The following is a 17184-nucleotide window of genomic DNA, read 5'->3' as shown; positions in this document are numbered from 1 at the left end:
TGTGATATCTGAAGTCCTGAAGTTAACGCGCTGGAGTCTTTTGCTTGCACGCTACCGTTTTAATTTTCTGCTTGTAATGTAGGGGCTAATCTGTCTACGCTCATTGTTTACTTTGAGCACAGATAGCACACCGCCACTTGTAATCTGGCCCAAAGGCAGAGGGAAATTGGTATTAAAAAAAGGAATTATTTTATGTCCTTTTAGTCAGTCACATTAATATATTTTGAGATCAGATAAGAACCATTTAGGTATAGATGTAATAATTTCTGTTTAGCCTATGTACATCCCATATGTTGCACTGAGTGATCGTAATCAGCAATTTGCTTTCAAGTGATGCTCAGCTTTCAGTAATTGGGAGGTCTTCTCTCTTGCACTCCTCCTCTCTCCAATCAGTGGTTTGTGTCCATATCTCACTTCAAGGAAGACTAGGACTTATTCCACTAGAGAGTTAATGCAGCACACACTATACGCTCTTCCTCTCTGTCCTGCACTGTTACACGTCCTCTGTCTTCATCACTTGGCCTGAAACATGTCAGCTGCAGTTCAGAAAGCCATCCTGATGCCGGCACGTATGCTCCAATGGAACATTATGGTACAGAAAAGACTTAGCAGCATCCACAGTAAACCTCCAAAAGGAAAAGTTGGACCAATTGTAAGTATGTTTCTATTAATTTATTTGTAAACTCTATGAAGCTTAGCAAAGTAGAATGAATTCACATATAGGAAGAGACTGTTGTATATTTCTAATAGGAATTTTTTTTTTTTTAATTTTGTTTCAAACTGTGTAATAATTTATACATTTCATATTAGTGCTGACAATACCATAATTACAAGTGACAGCAAAGCATTTTATTTAGTATCTAGCTTCTTTTTACTTTTCTGCAAGGCATCATACAGGATATGCAGAGTGTGTTTAAAGGGGCAGTTTACCCAATAATTTTCTCCACTTTAAAGGGACAGTTTATTACCCAAACATGGTCTCCCCTTTAATTTGTTCCCAATGATCCATTTTAACTGCTGGAGTGTATTAAATTGTTTACAAGGCCTTTACCCTTATGTTGGCATTCAAAATTGCTGATTTAGCCTGTGGGTATCCAGCTGTAGTGAAAGTTTCTATACTTAGGTATAGGCTATAGACAAGCTATGTAAAGACAGTCAGCAGAAGAAATAACACTCCCAGTGGGGTGTAGGATAATTAAGCAATAAAATGTTTATTTTCCATTGTTCTCTCTAAGTATTGGGCTTTGGTTTACAGACAGATATAAGATAAGGAAGCATGTGTGTGTACACAAAGTGATGAAATAAAGATATCTGGTTTTACCTTCAAGCTCAACTCATTCTAATAGGTTGTGGTTTCAATGCACAAAAACGGCTATTTCATATACACAAATAAACTTAAAATGGAATTTCTCATACATTTACAGCTGGTATGACAAGTCATTGGAAATTCATTAAGGAAAAAAATATTTTACAGTATAGTGTCCCTTTAAGTAACATCACAGGCACTGATGGTGGTCATTGTAATACATTACACACAGTTATTTTCATCCAGGTCTAAAGATGCTTATAGCTGATAAAGGCAAAATATACTCAGCACATTCTGTGGCAATTAAATCTTTATTTGACTGTAATCTAATTTGTAATGCATTTTAGTTCTCTTTCTCTTCCATTGTCATTTCATTAAAAATTCTTGTTTCATAAGGCTATCTGTCTTTATTTAGTTTGTATTTAACTAATAGTTAACTGTTTTTTTCAACCAACTTAAAATGAGCAGCACATACTTACTGAAAGGTACAGTGCACTGTGAAATAGTTTTTGCCTTAATGAATTTCCAATGACTTGTAATACCGATGTATGAAAACTTGTTTGTTAAGGTTTATTTGTGTATATTAAAGGGACAGTCTAGTCAAAATTAAACTTTCATGATTCAGATAGGGCATGAAAATTTAAACAACTTCCAATTGACTTTTATTACTAAATTTGCTTTGTTCCCTTGGTGGTATTTTTCAAAAGCTAAACCTAGGTAGGCTCAAACTGATTTCTAAACCGTTGAAAACCGCCTCTTAACTAAGGGCATTTTGAAAGTTTTTCACAGTCAGACAGTACTAGTTCATGTGTGTCATATAGATAACATTGTGCCCACTCCCGTGGAGTTATTTAGGAGTCTGCACTGAGTGGCTAAACTGCATGCCTGTCAAAAGCACTGAGATAAGGGGGCAGTCTGCAGAGGCTTAGATACAAGGTAATCACAGAGGTATAACATATATTAATATAACTGTGTTGGTTATGCAAAACTGGGGAATGGGTAATAAAGGGATTATCCATCTTTTTAAACAATAACAATTCTGGTGTAGACTGTCCCTTTAAATAGCTGGTTTTGGTCTTTCAAACCACAACCCATTAAAATGGGTTGAGCTTGCAGTTAAAATCAGATCATTATTTTATCACTTTCTGTATATCTGTCTGTAAACGAAACCCCAATACTTAGAGAGTAATTAAACATTAACATGATATTACTTTATCTCTCCTACTCCCCACTGAGAGTTAATTTCTTCTGCTGACTGTGTGTACATAGCTTGTCTATAGCATATACTTAAGTATAGGAATATTCAGTATAGATAAGGGTACCACAGGCTAAATCAGCTATTTCCAATGCCAAAATAAGGGTAAAGGAGCTATTTGTAAGTAATTTCATACATTCAGTCAGGTAAAATGGATCAAATTAGGAGAGAAAACAATTGGGTAAACTGTCCTTTTAAAACAGTTAGACTCAACAGTTGTCTTTTGCAGTAACAAGTATGACTGATGTACACATGTAAGGTCAGCGGGAAACCGCTAACAATATAATGTGTATAAGATTAAATACAGAATGCAAATATATTTTTTACATGGATAATCCCATCACTGGGAATGGACCAACACTGAAGCTTTGAATACAGAATACACATGGTCCCTTATACAATGCAATATTGTACTCTTTGATAAGCAGCCTCTTTGTAAATATCCTATGATCGTGTGTCCTTTTCTCTGTCATTGTTCAGTTTTTTGGAGTTCTGCACTAGTAGCTCCGTGAGTTTCGTCCTTGCCAAACTATTCATCCAGCTTTCAAGGATGCCATATTTCACTAATGAATGAAGATACAGTTTGCCAAACCTTTTGATATATCTCTATTCATACATCCTGATTATGCTTGGTAGAACTGAGACCTATTGAGGCACACTGACACTGTTTTCAATGGCACCATTCATACGTTCTTGTGAAACACAGATCTGTTTTGTTTATTAATATGACTTAATATTATCTTTATTTTTTTGCCTGGCAGTTTTAATATATATATACTATATATATTATATAATATATCTATATAGATATATATATATATATATATTGTAGAAGCAGATCTATTTGAGGTCTGTTTCTCAACCAAATAAAACAAGCTTTTCCTATGCGATCCACCCAGGCACAGGTTTGCATTTGTCATTATCAGGAGCTGACAAAAAAATGCAGAAAAAATCTACTGCTTATTTAAAATTCAGAGTAACAGTTTTTTGCTTTTTTTATTGTGTACTGCTGTTTATGCAATTCTACTATTATTAAATGGCCTTTAAAGGGGAAAAAAAAGTGCAATAACAAAATGCTTAATACATTAGAGCCATTTATTATTGCACCTATTGATTTATATAGCTGATGTTTTTAACCCCTGCAAAGGGGTTAAACGCATAGATAAAGTCAGCTCCAGAGCAGCACTGTACATATTATTTCCAACAAAGGATACCAAAAGAACAAAGTAAATTTGAAAATAGAAGTGACTTTTAAAAGTGTATTATAATGAAATGCTCTATATGAATCATTTTAGTTTAATTTTGACTTTCCTATCTCTTTAAGTACTAAAATGGTAATAAAGTATTTAAATAACTTTACAAATGCTAACTATATAAAGAGGTTCTATATAAAACCTGATTATTTTATAATGCATAATAATATAAAAATCACTACTATCTTTTTATTAGACGTGTAGATTCAACGGTTTTTCAAATACCTCCAAATGCGGAAGAAGGCGCCCCCTCGTGCGCTGCTGTTTCATAAGTATAAATTCAGCTCAGAAAATAGCTGACAGGCTTAAAGGGGCCACATTCAGAGGTATCCGAAAAACCTCCAAATGTAAACGTGTAACTTTTTATTTTCTAATGACACCTCCGTTACAATATATTTAAATTTTTACAAAGAGGTAAAGTATTAAAGACATATTAAACAATAACTGCATTTAATGCATCTCACTTTAATCATGGGTACTGTCATTATGTACCCTAGGCTGCAATGTAGGTATATGAAGGAGAGTTACTGCACATGTGCAAACAGGCCAGCACTAAAATGTAATGAAAGATAGATTTCAACATGAAGGCACCCATAGGGAGTAACCTCAGTACTAATTATTACATGTGAAAAGTTACTTTAAAGGGATAGTATAGTCAAAATTAAACTTTCATGTTTCAGATAGAGCATGCAATTTTAAGCAACTTTCTAATTTACTCCTATTATCAATTTTTCTTTGTTCTCTTGGTATCTTTATTTGAAAAAGCAGGAATGTATGGTTAGAAGCCAACCTTTTTATGCTTCAGAACCTGGGTAGCGCTTGCTGATTGGTGTCTAAATGTAGCCACCAATCAGCAAGCGCTACCCAGGGTGCTGAACCAAAAATGGTCTGGCTCCTAAGCTTACATTTCAGCTATTTTAAATAAAGATTCCAAGAGAATGAAGAAAAATTGATAATAGGAATAAATTAGAAAGTTGCTTAAAATGGTATGCTCTATCTGAATCATGAAAGTTTACTTTTGACTAGACTATACCTTTAATAGTAAGAAAAAAAAGTTAATTAGATTTCAAATACTCTTGGATCATCTCATTCTTAATATTAAAGGGACGCAAACCCTAATTTTTTCTTTCATGATTCAGAGAGAGCAGCAATTTTAATCAACTTTCTAATATACTCCTATTATCAATTGTTCTTTGTTTTCTTGCTATCTTTATTTGAAAAAGCAGGAATGTAAGAATAGGAGCCGGCCCATTTTTTGTTCAACGCCTGGGTAGCGCTTGCTGATTGGTGGCTACATTTACCCACCAATCAGCAGGCGCTACCCAGGGCTGAACCAAAAGTGGGCTGGCTCCTAAGCTTTACGTTACTGCTTTTTAAATAAAGATAGCAAGAGAATGAAGAAAAATTGATATTAGTAAATTAGAAAGTTGCTTAAAATTGCCTGCTCTATCTAAATCATGAAAGAAAAAAATGTGGGTTTAGTGTCCCTTTTAAGGTTGCAAAAATGTAATGTAAAAATCTACTATTAAAGGGACTTAAAAGGAGAAAAGAAAACACTTTATTATTGCACCATTAATTGCATATAAATATGTGTTTAATCCCTGCAAAGTGAAAGTCATAGCTTTCACTTTGCAAGCCAGTGAGGTATATGTGTGTAGCCACTTATCACCAGCTAGCTCCAAGCAGTGCAGTGCTGCCCCCGTGAATACCTAGATATGCTTTTCAACAAGGGACACAAAGATTACAAACTATATTTGATAATAGAAGTCAATTTAAAAGTGTGTTAAAATTACATGCTGTATCTAAATCATGAAAGTTTATTTTTCTTTCATGTCCCTTTAAGATTTAAATATCAACTGAAAAAGATAGGAACCAATTTGTATACTACATTCGATTTCATTCTATGATAGCACTTTCTGTAATATGCACACTATAAAATATTATTCAAAGTTAAAAGTAGTAATACCGTATTAGCGCATTTGCTGTTTACAAATATGATTTACTTCCTGGTAGTCTATAATCTTGCCATTCAAATAACTGCTCACAATTTTTTTTTAACCTTTTATTCCTGTTTTATGACATTTTTATTTTACTCTGCTCAACAGAATATACAAAGGGCGCATGTGTTTCCTGTATTTTGTCTTTCTATACACTCTATAACTTCTATGCATAATTATAAAATTACAATGTTCTGATGTCTCAGTAATTAACAGTAATTAATTGACATTTTGCAAGAGACAAACAAATCAATATGCACTGATGTTATAATATACTGCCTATGATTTGCTGATGTCAGCCATCCCGTCCAACAACGCTCCATAACTTTAAATATGTTATCCAGTTTATTTATTTATTTATTTATTTATTAGTATCATTTATTTTTAGTGTCAACATATTCTGCAGAGCTAAAGCATAGGTGCAATATGACATGATACATTTATACAAAGACAACTCCAAAAATGATGAAGGGTAGAGTTTGTCACTGCTACCGATAAATCATCCGATGTAAGTCACCTTGTAAACAAAGATAGTACTATACACAACATCTTAGCTTATACCCTAAAGGTGGTATACACAACATTTTAGCTTATATCCTAAAGGTGGTATACACAACATCTTAGCTTATATCCAAAAGGTGGTATACACAACATTTTAACATATCCTAAAAGTAATATACACAACATCTTAGCTTACATCGTAAAGGTGTTATACACAACATTTTAGCTTACATCCTAAAGGTGGTATACACATCTTAGCTTATATCCTAAAGGTAATATACACAACATCTTAGCATGTATTCTAAAGGTGGTATACACAACAGCTTATCTTATATGTAAAGGTGGTATACACAACATCTTAGCTTATATCCTACAGGTAATTGTCAGGGTGCCAGGAATCAGACTGAGACGAGAAGTGCAAAAATAATCACACCTTTATTAATAGCAAAAAATAATAAAAAGTCCACAAGTCAAATAACAAGCCAGGAGTCAAAACCAGAGCTGGTAGTCAAACGAGCCGAGTCAGGAGCCAAAGCGAATAGTCAGACGAGCCAGAATCAGGAACAAGGAAAACAGCAGAGTCAGGAACAAGCCAGGGATCAGGAACCAGGAAGGACGTCAGACAGCCAGGTAATACACAGGAACTCTCACAAACAGGTCTGAGACAGCACAAAGGCAAAGCATACTGAACAGAGGCCCTTTAAATAATAAGTGATGACATCACAATTCTGAGACTGCATCCTGTCTCATACGGATGATACACACCAGTCTGGCCATAAAAGGAAGTGCAGGAAATGAGCAGCATCCCCCACAATGCACCATAGTCAGCAAGAGAGGTGAGTAAAATGGCTGCCAGCAGCACATGGCAAACAAAACAAGGAAAAAACCCTGACAGTAATATACATAACATCTTAGCTTATATTCTAAAGGTGGTATACACAACATCTTAGTTTATATTCTAAAGGTGGTATACACAACAGCTTATCTTATATGTAAAGGTGGTATACACAACATTTTAGCTTATATTCTAAAGGTGGTATACACAACATTTTATCTTATATTCTAAAGGTGGTATATACAACATTTTAGATTATATTCTAAAATTGGTGTACACAACATCCTACTGCCAGTACAAGACGAGCTCATTTGAAACAAAAGACAGGTTCTGAGGGGATAAAATTGAGAGAATAATGTAGCAAAACAGTATGACTTTTTTCTGAAATCAGATTATTGAAATTACTTATAGATATTGGGCTAGATTACGAGTGGCGCCTTAACAGTTACGCTCGCGTTGGACTTTAAGCTCGTATTACAAGTTGAAAGTAAACGCGGTTGTTTGAGCGCAATTGAACAATAATAATTGTATATTTCTCTTGTTAAGTGTATCCAGTCCACGGATCATCCATTACTTATGGGATATTAACTCCTCCCCAACAGGAAGTGCAAGAGGATTCACCCAGCAGAGCTGCTATATAGCTCCTCCCCTAACTGCCATTACCAGTCATTCTCTTGCACCCAACGAATAGATAGGATGTGTGAGAGGACTGTGGTGATTATACTTAGTTTCATACCTTCAATCAAAAGTTTGTTATTTTATAATAGCACCGGAGTGTGTTATTCCTTCTCTGGTAGAATTTGAAGAAGAATCTACCTGAGTTTTTCTATGATTTTAGCCGGAGTAGTTAAGATCATATTGCTGTTTCTCGGCCATCTGAGGAGAGGTAAACTTCAGATCAGGGGACAGCGGGCAGTTTAATCTGCAAAGAGGTATGTAGCAGTTTTTATTTTCTGACAATGGAATTGATGAGAAAATCCTGCCATACCGACATAATATCATGTATGTATATTTAACATTTGAGTATTCTGGGGAATGGTACTTCACTGGAATTACACTGTGTATATAAGACTTTAGCCTAATTGCAAAGCAACAGGGTTTTTTAACAACTCTTAATTTATGTTAAACGTTTTTGCTGGAATGTAAAATCGTTTCCATTTTCTGAGGTACTGGGTGAATAAAATGTTTGGGCACTATTTTTCCACTTGGCAGTTGCTTGATCTAATTATGACAGTTTACTGATCTCTCTCACTGTTGTGTGTGAGGGGGAGGGACCTTTTTTTTGGCGCTTTTGCTACGCATCAAAAATTTCAGTCAGAAGCTCATTGTTTTTTCCTGCATGATCCGGTTCATCTCTACAGAACTCAGGGGTCTTCAAAACTTGTTTTGAGGGAGGTAATCACTCACAGCAGAGCTGTGAGATTGTAGTTGACTGTGATAAAAAAACGTTTATTTCTGTATTTTTTTTTTTTTTCTGCTATCAGGGTTAGTTATCCTTTGCTAATGGGAGCAATCCTTTGCTAAAATTGTGTTTTTTACAAAGATTTGATGCTATAACTTTTCAGTTTATTAATTTTCAACTGTCATAACTTTTTCTGTGCTTCTTATAGGCACAGTACGTTTTCATATTATAGTAAATTACTTGAAAAGTATTTCCAAGTTGCTAGTTTATTTGCTAGTGTGTTAAACATGTCTGATTCAGAGGAAGATATCTGTGCTATATGTGCTAAAGCCAAAGTGGAGCCCAATAGAAATTTATGTACTAACTGTATTGATGCTACTTTAAATAAAAGTCAATCTGTACAAATTGAACATATTTCACCAAACAACGAGGGGAGAGTTATGCCGACTAACTCGCCTCACGTGTCAGTACCTGCATCTCCCGCTCGGGAGGTGCGTGATATTGTAGCGCCGAGTACATCTGGGCGGCCATTACAAATCACATTACAGGATATGGCTACTGTTATGACTGAAGTTTTGGCTAAATTACCAGAACTAAGAGGTAAGCGTGATCACTCTGGGGTGAGAACAGAGTGCGCTGATAATATTAGGGCCATGTCAGACACTGCGTCACAATTTGCAGAACATGAGGACGGAGAGCTTCATTCTGCGGGTGACGGTTCTGATCCAAACAAACTGGATTCAGATATTTCAAATTTTAAATTTAAGCTGGAAAACCTCCGTGTATTACTAGGGGAGGTGTTAGCGGCTCTGAATGATTGTAACACAGTTGCAATACCAGAGAAAATGTGTAGGTTGGATAAATATTTTGCGGTACCGGCGAGTACTGACGTTTTTCCTATACCTAAGAGACTTACTGAAATTGTTACTAAGGAGTGGGATAGACCCGGTGTGCCGTTCTCACCCCCTCCGATATTTAGAAAGATGTTTCCAATAGACGCCACCACACGGGACTTATGGCAAACGGTCCCTAAGGTGGAGGGAGCAGTTTCTACTTTAGCTAAGCGTACCACTATCCCGGTGGAGGATAGCTGTGCCTTTTCAGATCCAATGGATAAAAAGTTAGAGGGTTACCTTAAGAAAATGTTTGTTCAACAAGGTTTTATATTGCAACCCCTTGCATGCATTGCGCCTGTCACGGCTGCAGCAGGCATTCTGGATTGAGTCTCTGGAAGAGAACACTTAGTTCAGCTACGCTGGACGACATTACGGACAGGCTTAGAAGTCCTTAAGCTAGCTAATTCATTCATTTCGGATGCCGTAGTACATTTAACTAAACTTACGGCTAAGAATTCCGGATTCGCCATTCAGGCACGCAGAGCACTGTGGCTAAAATCCTGGTCAGCTGATGTTACTTCTAAGTCTAAATTGCTTAATATACCTTTCAAAGGGCAGACCTTATTCGGGCCCGGGTTGAAAGAAATTATCGCTGACATTACAGGAGGTAAAGGCCATGCCCTGCCTCAAGACAAAGCCAAAGCTAAGGCTAGACAGTCTAATTTTCGTTCCTTTCGTAATTTCAAAGCAGGAGCAGCATCAACTTCCTCTGCACCAAAACAGGAAGGAGCTGTTGCTCGCTACAGACAAGGCTGGAGACCTAACCAGTCCTGGAACAAGGGCAAGCAGGCCAGGAAACCTGCTGCTGCCCCTAAGACAGCATGAATCGAGGGCCCCCGATCCGGGATCGGATCTAGTGGGGGGCAGACTTTCTCTCTTCGCCCAGGCTTGGGCAAGAGATGTCCAGGATCCCTGGGCGTTAGAGATCATATCTCAGGGATACCTTCTAGACTTCAAATTCTCTCCCCCAAGAGGGAGATTTCATCTGTCAAGGTTGTCAACAAACCAAATAAAGAAAGAGGCGTTTCTACGCTGCGTACAAGATCTATTGTTAATGGGAGTGATCCATCCGGTTCCGCGGTCGGAACAGGGACAAGGGTTTTACTCAAATCTGTTTGTGGTTCCCAAAAAAGAGGGAACTTTCAGACCAATCCTGGATTTAAAGATCCTAAACAAATTCCTAAGAGTTCCATCATTCAAAATGGAGACTATTCGGACAATTTTACCCATGATCCAAAAAGGTCAGTACATGACCACAGTGGATTTAAAGGATGCTTACCTTCACATACCGATTCACAAAGATCATTACCGGTATCTAAGGTTTGCCTTTCTAGACAGGCATTACCAGTTTGTAGCTCTTCCATTCGGATTGGCTACAGGCTCCAAGAATCTTCACAAAGGTTCTGGGTGCTCTTCTGGCGGTACTAAGACCGCGAGGGAATTTCGGTAGCTCCGTACCTAGACGACATTCTGATACAAGCTTCAAGCTTTCAAACTGCCAAGTCTCATACAGAGTTAGTACTGGCATTTCTAAGGTCGCATGGATGGAAGGTGAACGAAAAGAAGAGTTCTCTCTTTCCACTCACAAGAGTTCCCTTCTTGGGGACTCTTATAGATTCTGTAGAAATGAAGATTTACCTGACAGAAGGACAGGTTAACAAAGCTTCAAAATGCATGCCGTGTCCTTCATTCCATTCAACACCCGTCAGTAGCTCAATGCATGGAGGTGATCGGCATAATGGTAGCAGCAATGGACATAGTACCCTTTGCACGTCTACATCTCAGACCGCTGCAATTGTGCATGCTAAGTCAGTGGAATGGGGATTACTCAGACTTGTCCCCTACTCTGAATCTGGATCAAGAGACCAGAAATTCTCTTCTATGGTGGCTTTCTCGGCCACATCTGTCCAGGGGGATGCCATTCAGCAGGCCGGACTGGACAATTGTAACAACAGACGCCAGCCTACTAGGTTGGGGCGCTGTCTGGAATTCTCTGAAGGCTCAGGGACAATGGAATCAGGAGGAGAGTCTCCTACCAATAAACATTCTGGAATTGAGAGCAGTTCTCAATGCCCTTCTGGCTTGGCCCCAGTTAACAACTCGGGGGTTCATCAGGTTTCAGTCGGACAACATCACGACTGTAGCTTACATCAACCATCAGGGAGGGACAAGAAGCTCCCTAGCAATGATGGAAGTATCAAAGATAATTCGCTGGGCAGAGTCTCACTCTTGCCACCTGTCAGCAATCCACATCCCGGGAGTGGAGAACTGGGAGGCGGATTTCTTAAGTCGTCAGACTTTTCATCCGGGGGAGTGGGAACTTCATCCGGAGGTCTTTGCCCAAATACTTCGACGTTGGGGCAAACCAGAGATAGATCTCATGGCGTCTCGACAGAACGCCAAGCTTCCTCGTTACGGGTCCAGATCCAGGGATCCAGGGAGCGGTTCTGATAGATGCCTTGACAGCACCTTGGACCTTCAGGATGGCTTATGTGTTTCCACCCTTCCCGATGCTTCCTCGATTGATTGCCAGAATCAAACAGGAGAGAGCATCAGTGATTCTAATAGCACCTGCATGGCCACGCAGGACTTGGTATGCAGATCTAGTGGACATGTCATCCTGTCCACCTTGGTCTCTACCTCTGAAACAGGACCTTCTGATACAGGGTCCTTTCAAACATCAAAATCTAACTTCTCTGAAGCTGACTGCTTGGAAATTGAACGCTTGATTTTATCAAGACGTGGTTTTTCTGAGTCAGTTATTGATACCTTAATACAGGCTAGGAAGCCTGTTACCAGAAAGATTTACCATAAGATATGGCGTAAATACCTTTATTGGTGTGAATCCAAGAGTTACTCATGGAGTAAGGTTAGGATTCCTAGGATATTGTCTTTTCTACAAGAAGGTTTAGAAAAGGGTTTATCTGCTAGTTCATTAAAGGGACAGATCTCAGCTCTGTCCATTCTGTTACACAAACGTCTGTCAGAAGTTCCTGACGTTCAAGGCTTTTTGTCAGGCTTTAGCTAGGATCAAGCCTGTGTTTAAAACTGTTGCTCCACCATGGAGTTTAAACCTTGTTCTTAATGTTTTACAGGGCGTTCCGTTTGAACCCCTTCATTCCATTGATATAAAGTTGTTATCTTGGAAAGTTCTATTTTTAATGGCTATTTCCTCGGCTCGAAGAGTCTCTGAATTATCAGCCTTACATTGTGATTCTCCTTATTTGATTTTTCATTCGGATAAGGTAGTTCTGCGTACTAAACCTGGGTTCTTACCTAAGGTAGTCACTAACAGGAATATCAATCAAGAGATTGTTGTTCCTTCTTTGTGTCCAAATCCTTCTTCGAAGAAGGAACGTCTTCTGCACAATCTGGATGTAGTCCGTGCCCTAAATTTTACTTACAGGCAACTAAGGAATTTCGACAAACGTCTTCCCTGTTTGTCGTTTACTCTGGTCAGAGGAGAGGTCAAAAAGCTTCTGCTACCTCTCTTCTTTTTGGCTTCGTAGCATAATTCGTTTAGCCTATGAGACTGCTGGACAGCAGCCTCCTGAAAGAATTACAGCTCATTCTACTAGAGCTGTGGCTTCCACTTGGGCCTTTAAGAATGAGGCCTCTGTTGAACAGATTTGCAAGGCTGCAACTTGGTCATCTCTTCATACTTTTTCCAAATTTTACAAATTTGACACTTTTGCTTCTTCGGAGGCTGTTTTTGGGAGAAAGGTTCTTCAGGCAGTGGTTCCTTCCTGTATAAAGAGCCTGCCTGTCCCTCCCGTCATCCGTGTACTTTTGCTTTGGTATTGGTATCCCATAAGTAATGATGATCCCGTGGACTGGATCACACTTAACAAGAGAAAACATAATTTATGCTTACCTGATAAATTTATTTATCTTGTAGTGTATCCAGTCCACGGCCCGCCCTGTCACTTTAAGGCAGGTAATTTTTCCATTAAACTACAGTCACCACTGTACCCTATGGTTTTCCTTTCTCTGCATGTTTTCGGTCGAATGACTGGTAATGGCAGTTAGGGGAGGAGCTATATAGCAGCTCTGCTGGGTGAATCCTCTTGCACTTCCTGTTGGGGAGGAGTTAATATCCCATAAGTAATGGATGATCCGTGGACTGGATACACTACAAGAGAAATAAATTTATCAGGTAAGCATAAATTATGTTATATATATATATGTATGTACTGTATGTATAAATATATGTGTACATATGTATTTATATGTGTTTGTATGTATTTACAGTCTTAAATACACATATAAATACATAAATACATATGTATACTTATATAGAAGTGCATTGGAGCCCGTTGCTGTCAAGTAGATGAAAACATGTATAATCATATTTATACAATATTCATATTTAATAAAGTGTTATCATGTGTATTTACTGTAAATATTTCACATTCCTATGTTCTTCACTTAGCAGAATATGTTCTATATATTTTTAAATAGATATTCCTAGATATAACATTTTTTTATACATAACATATTTATCTACACCTATATTTATAATCATCAATATAAATATATATTTAGGTATAAATATAATTTTGTGCAAAAAAAATCATATGTATTTATGAATAAATAGAATATATGCTTTTATATGAAGAATATTGGATTGGGAAATATTCATATTTTCATGTCGGGTTAGCGCACTTTGAGAATATGTGATCGGGTTTGCAAGTGAGTAGGGTGTTTTTTGCTTCATTGACTTCTATTGGGGAATAGGTTATTGCGTGGGTGATAGTCTAAGTTCAACTTTTTACGCTCATCGGGTTAGCACAAAAATGCTAACTTTTTACTTTCAACTTGTAATATGAGCACAAACCGATGCACGCAAAAAGCGTACTTCTAGTGCAGTTAACGATTGAGCTGGAGCATTAAATGCTGCTCCACTTGTAATCTGGCCCATTGTTGGCAAAATATTCTAATTTACACGTGAAAGAGCAGCCATGTAAATATTATATTGCATGAAAAGTGTGTAGAATATTCCAGTTTGTAGAGAACCATTGCTCAGGGGGTTATAAGACATCTCCTATAACAGATCTGGGGAACCATTCCTCCATAAACCTTAGAGAATTTAAGATAAAGTAAAATATGTTTTTATTTTTATTTTTTTAAATATGTAAAATATATAATTTAGGGAGTATCTCTGGTTGTGGCTATTCATAAATATTATTGTCATATTTGACATTCCGAGTCTAGACAGAGATAATTGTCAAAGTTAAATTCTCTTTGGGAATCAAATAAGCTTTTTTTAAACTTATATTGTTGACTTTAAAGGCAGTTTTGTCCATAGGTGGGGACCTTTACTGTCATTAATGATTGGATCCAGTGTGTTATGTGGAATCGACTGGTTAACACTTCAACTTCAACCCCCTACCCTCTAAGCCTAGGTACCAATGAGGTATTGGTACATTACACCTGCTCAGACATAACCCACATAAATAATTTATCTGAGGGGTATGAAGACTACTTTACTGTGACTAAGAACATTGTATTGAGATGACTGCTCTTTTCAAGATGGCTTCCATTGATTACCTCATCTTGAATTCTCTGTGCATTACTGTCCAGAGCTACCTCTGTCAATTTTAGCTACAGAAGTATAATAATCATGCAGAGCATAGACATAATCTTCCTGTGCAAAAGTTGTTGACATAAGGAACAGGTGTTTGTGGTGAGGTATGTGAATAGCTTGTGTCCTGTACCAGTTCTCTGCCAATATATAAAAGGATTCCTTAAACTTCCTAAAGCGCTTTAGTAGGAGGCAACCAATGCAATGTCATGCTGGTCTGTTGGGATCCATGGTCACAGGATCACGGGCCGGCAACTGATTTGTTAACAGAGCCGCCTCTGTACTCTTTATTCAATACTCTTTATTATATACTGGCAGCTGGATAATGCTGTCTATTACTCAGCTGTACTTCCTCACTGAATAAACTGGCTGCTTTCTTGGCTTAATACTTTTTTTAAAATGCCTCCTTTTGTTGTCTTAAAAAATACTTCTCCTTAATTCAATGTTGCTTATTGACCTAACTGCTAATATAAAAGATATTGGTATATTGGTATACTAAGCTTCTGTAATACAAGATAAGAACAAATGTGTAGTATAAAATTCCAACATTCTAAAGCCCTCAAACAACCTACACTTTTTACAGGTTGGGAGCTCAGTCCCATTGTGTCTCCTAACATTTTCGGGCATTAATTAGATCTTAGTTTCTAGAAAATAAAACCTGGTACCTCACAAAATCTACCTCAAAAAACATTTCTCCACCCATGACCCACAGGACTGTCCAGTTAAACTGTGGACAATTCAGATTCAGCACAGACCCCTCCTATGAGGCAACCTGTCCCTGTACTGTCCATCTCTGCCTTCCAGATCATACAGTATGTTTCCTGAGCCTCCTGGCCCGAAATAGAAGTGGAAAATATTGAGAGGTATTTAGATACAACATTAAAATTAAAAATTGCCTTGAATATGAGACTATCTTTAATTATGTCTATAAGCTATCACATGGACATCCACAGTTATTGTTCTTATCATTGTGTTGTTAGCTTCGCTGGTATAATGATTCATATGAGGTTCCATGACCCATTTCATATTCAGTATACAGAATTCAACATGACATACTCTTCAGCTGTCAGTGAATACATTGATAATAAGACACCAGTAGATCATATTAGCATTGATTGGCTCTCAGTTTGCCTAAGGTTTATATACTCATATAAAAAGAATAATGAAAAAGTGAAGAGCTCCTATTATTAAGACCACATATGATTTATCCTATTTGTTTGTAATTATATGGATTCTACTATGCAGAATAGTCAGTTTCTTATTCTTCATGAAGATTTCTCGTATGTATCTTAGAAACTTCCCTCTTGTTTTATTCTCACCATTTTTCATTCAAAAATATTTTATTATATTTTAATAGTTGCCTTTCATATGTGTGATAGCTATTTTTAGATGTTAATATCCCTTTAATCTGAGTTCTAGTTAACCATTACTACTTTGAGGATCAATAGATAAATACATTTGTGATTAATCATTTTTATTTGTTCTTTCAGGAGACAGTGATTGGTCTTTCTGTTTTCGCAATGGGTCTTCTCACGCCAGCTGGTTGGATATTAGTGCACCTCCCTAAGCAACGAAAACATTGAGAGAAAGGCACAGACTATCTCTGACATTAACTGACGTAGCAATCGACCACATTGGAAGAAAACTCTATTTTTCCCAAAAGTTTATTTAAAGAACTGTGTACTAAACTAAGCTTTGATTTAAATCATGTATTTTGTTTTTAGTTTCCTAATGTTTTTTGTTTTTTTTTCCTGCAAGGAATTCTTGTTTCTTTTAAGTGTCTGCATAGAATTGTAGCAATTTGAAATTGAAATTGTTTTAGTTAAAGGAACAATAAACTAACACCTTTTCATTACAAGATTTCTTTCTGCAGTCTTGCAATAAACAAACATATTGGTTGAGTTTGAAAATGTTTTGACTGTATTTTCTTTTTTCTTTCTTTTTTGCTGCATTTGTTACTGGAATAGACACAACCTGCCACTGTTATTATGTTAGCAAATGTTCTATTGTTTTGCAGTTCTTATCTAATCATCTCTGCTGAAGTCAGTAAGGGACATATGTGGTGCAGCTTTCTATGTGCTTGCAAATCCCAGAACTGGAAAACTTTTAGAAATGGAACAAAATAAAAATATTAAAATATATAGTACACAGAATC

General features: G+C 37.1%; 1 long non-coding RNA gene across 1 annotated transcript; it reads left to right on the top strand.

The window, feature by feature from the left end:
- The first annotated feature begins 453 nt into the window (after positions 1 to 453).
- Positions 454 to 16939, top strand: LOC128636362 (uncharacterized). The gene is made up of 2 exons (XR_008398694.1): positions 454 to 652; positions 16520 to 16939. It is a non-coding gene; the product is annotated as an uncharacterized LOC128636362 (long non-coding RNA).
- Positions 16940 to 17184: the final 245 nt, after the last annotated feature.

This window comes from Bombina bombina, chromosome 1, assembly GCF_027579735.1.
Source record: "Bombina bombina isolate aBomBom1 chromosome 1, aBomBom1.pri, whole genome shotgun sequence".
NCBI lineage: Eukaryota > Metazoa > Chordata > Amphibia > Anura > Bombinatoridae > Bombina > Bombina bombina.
This window is presented reverse-complemented; position numbering and strand designations above follow the sequence as displayed.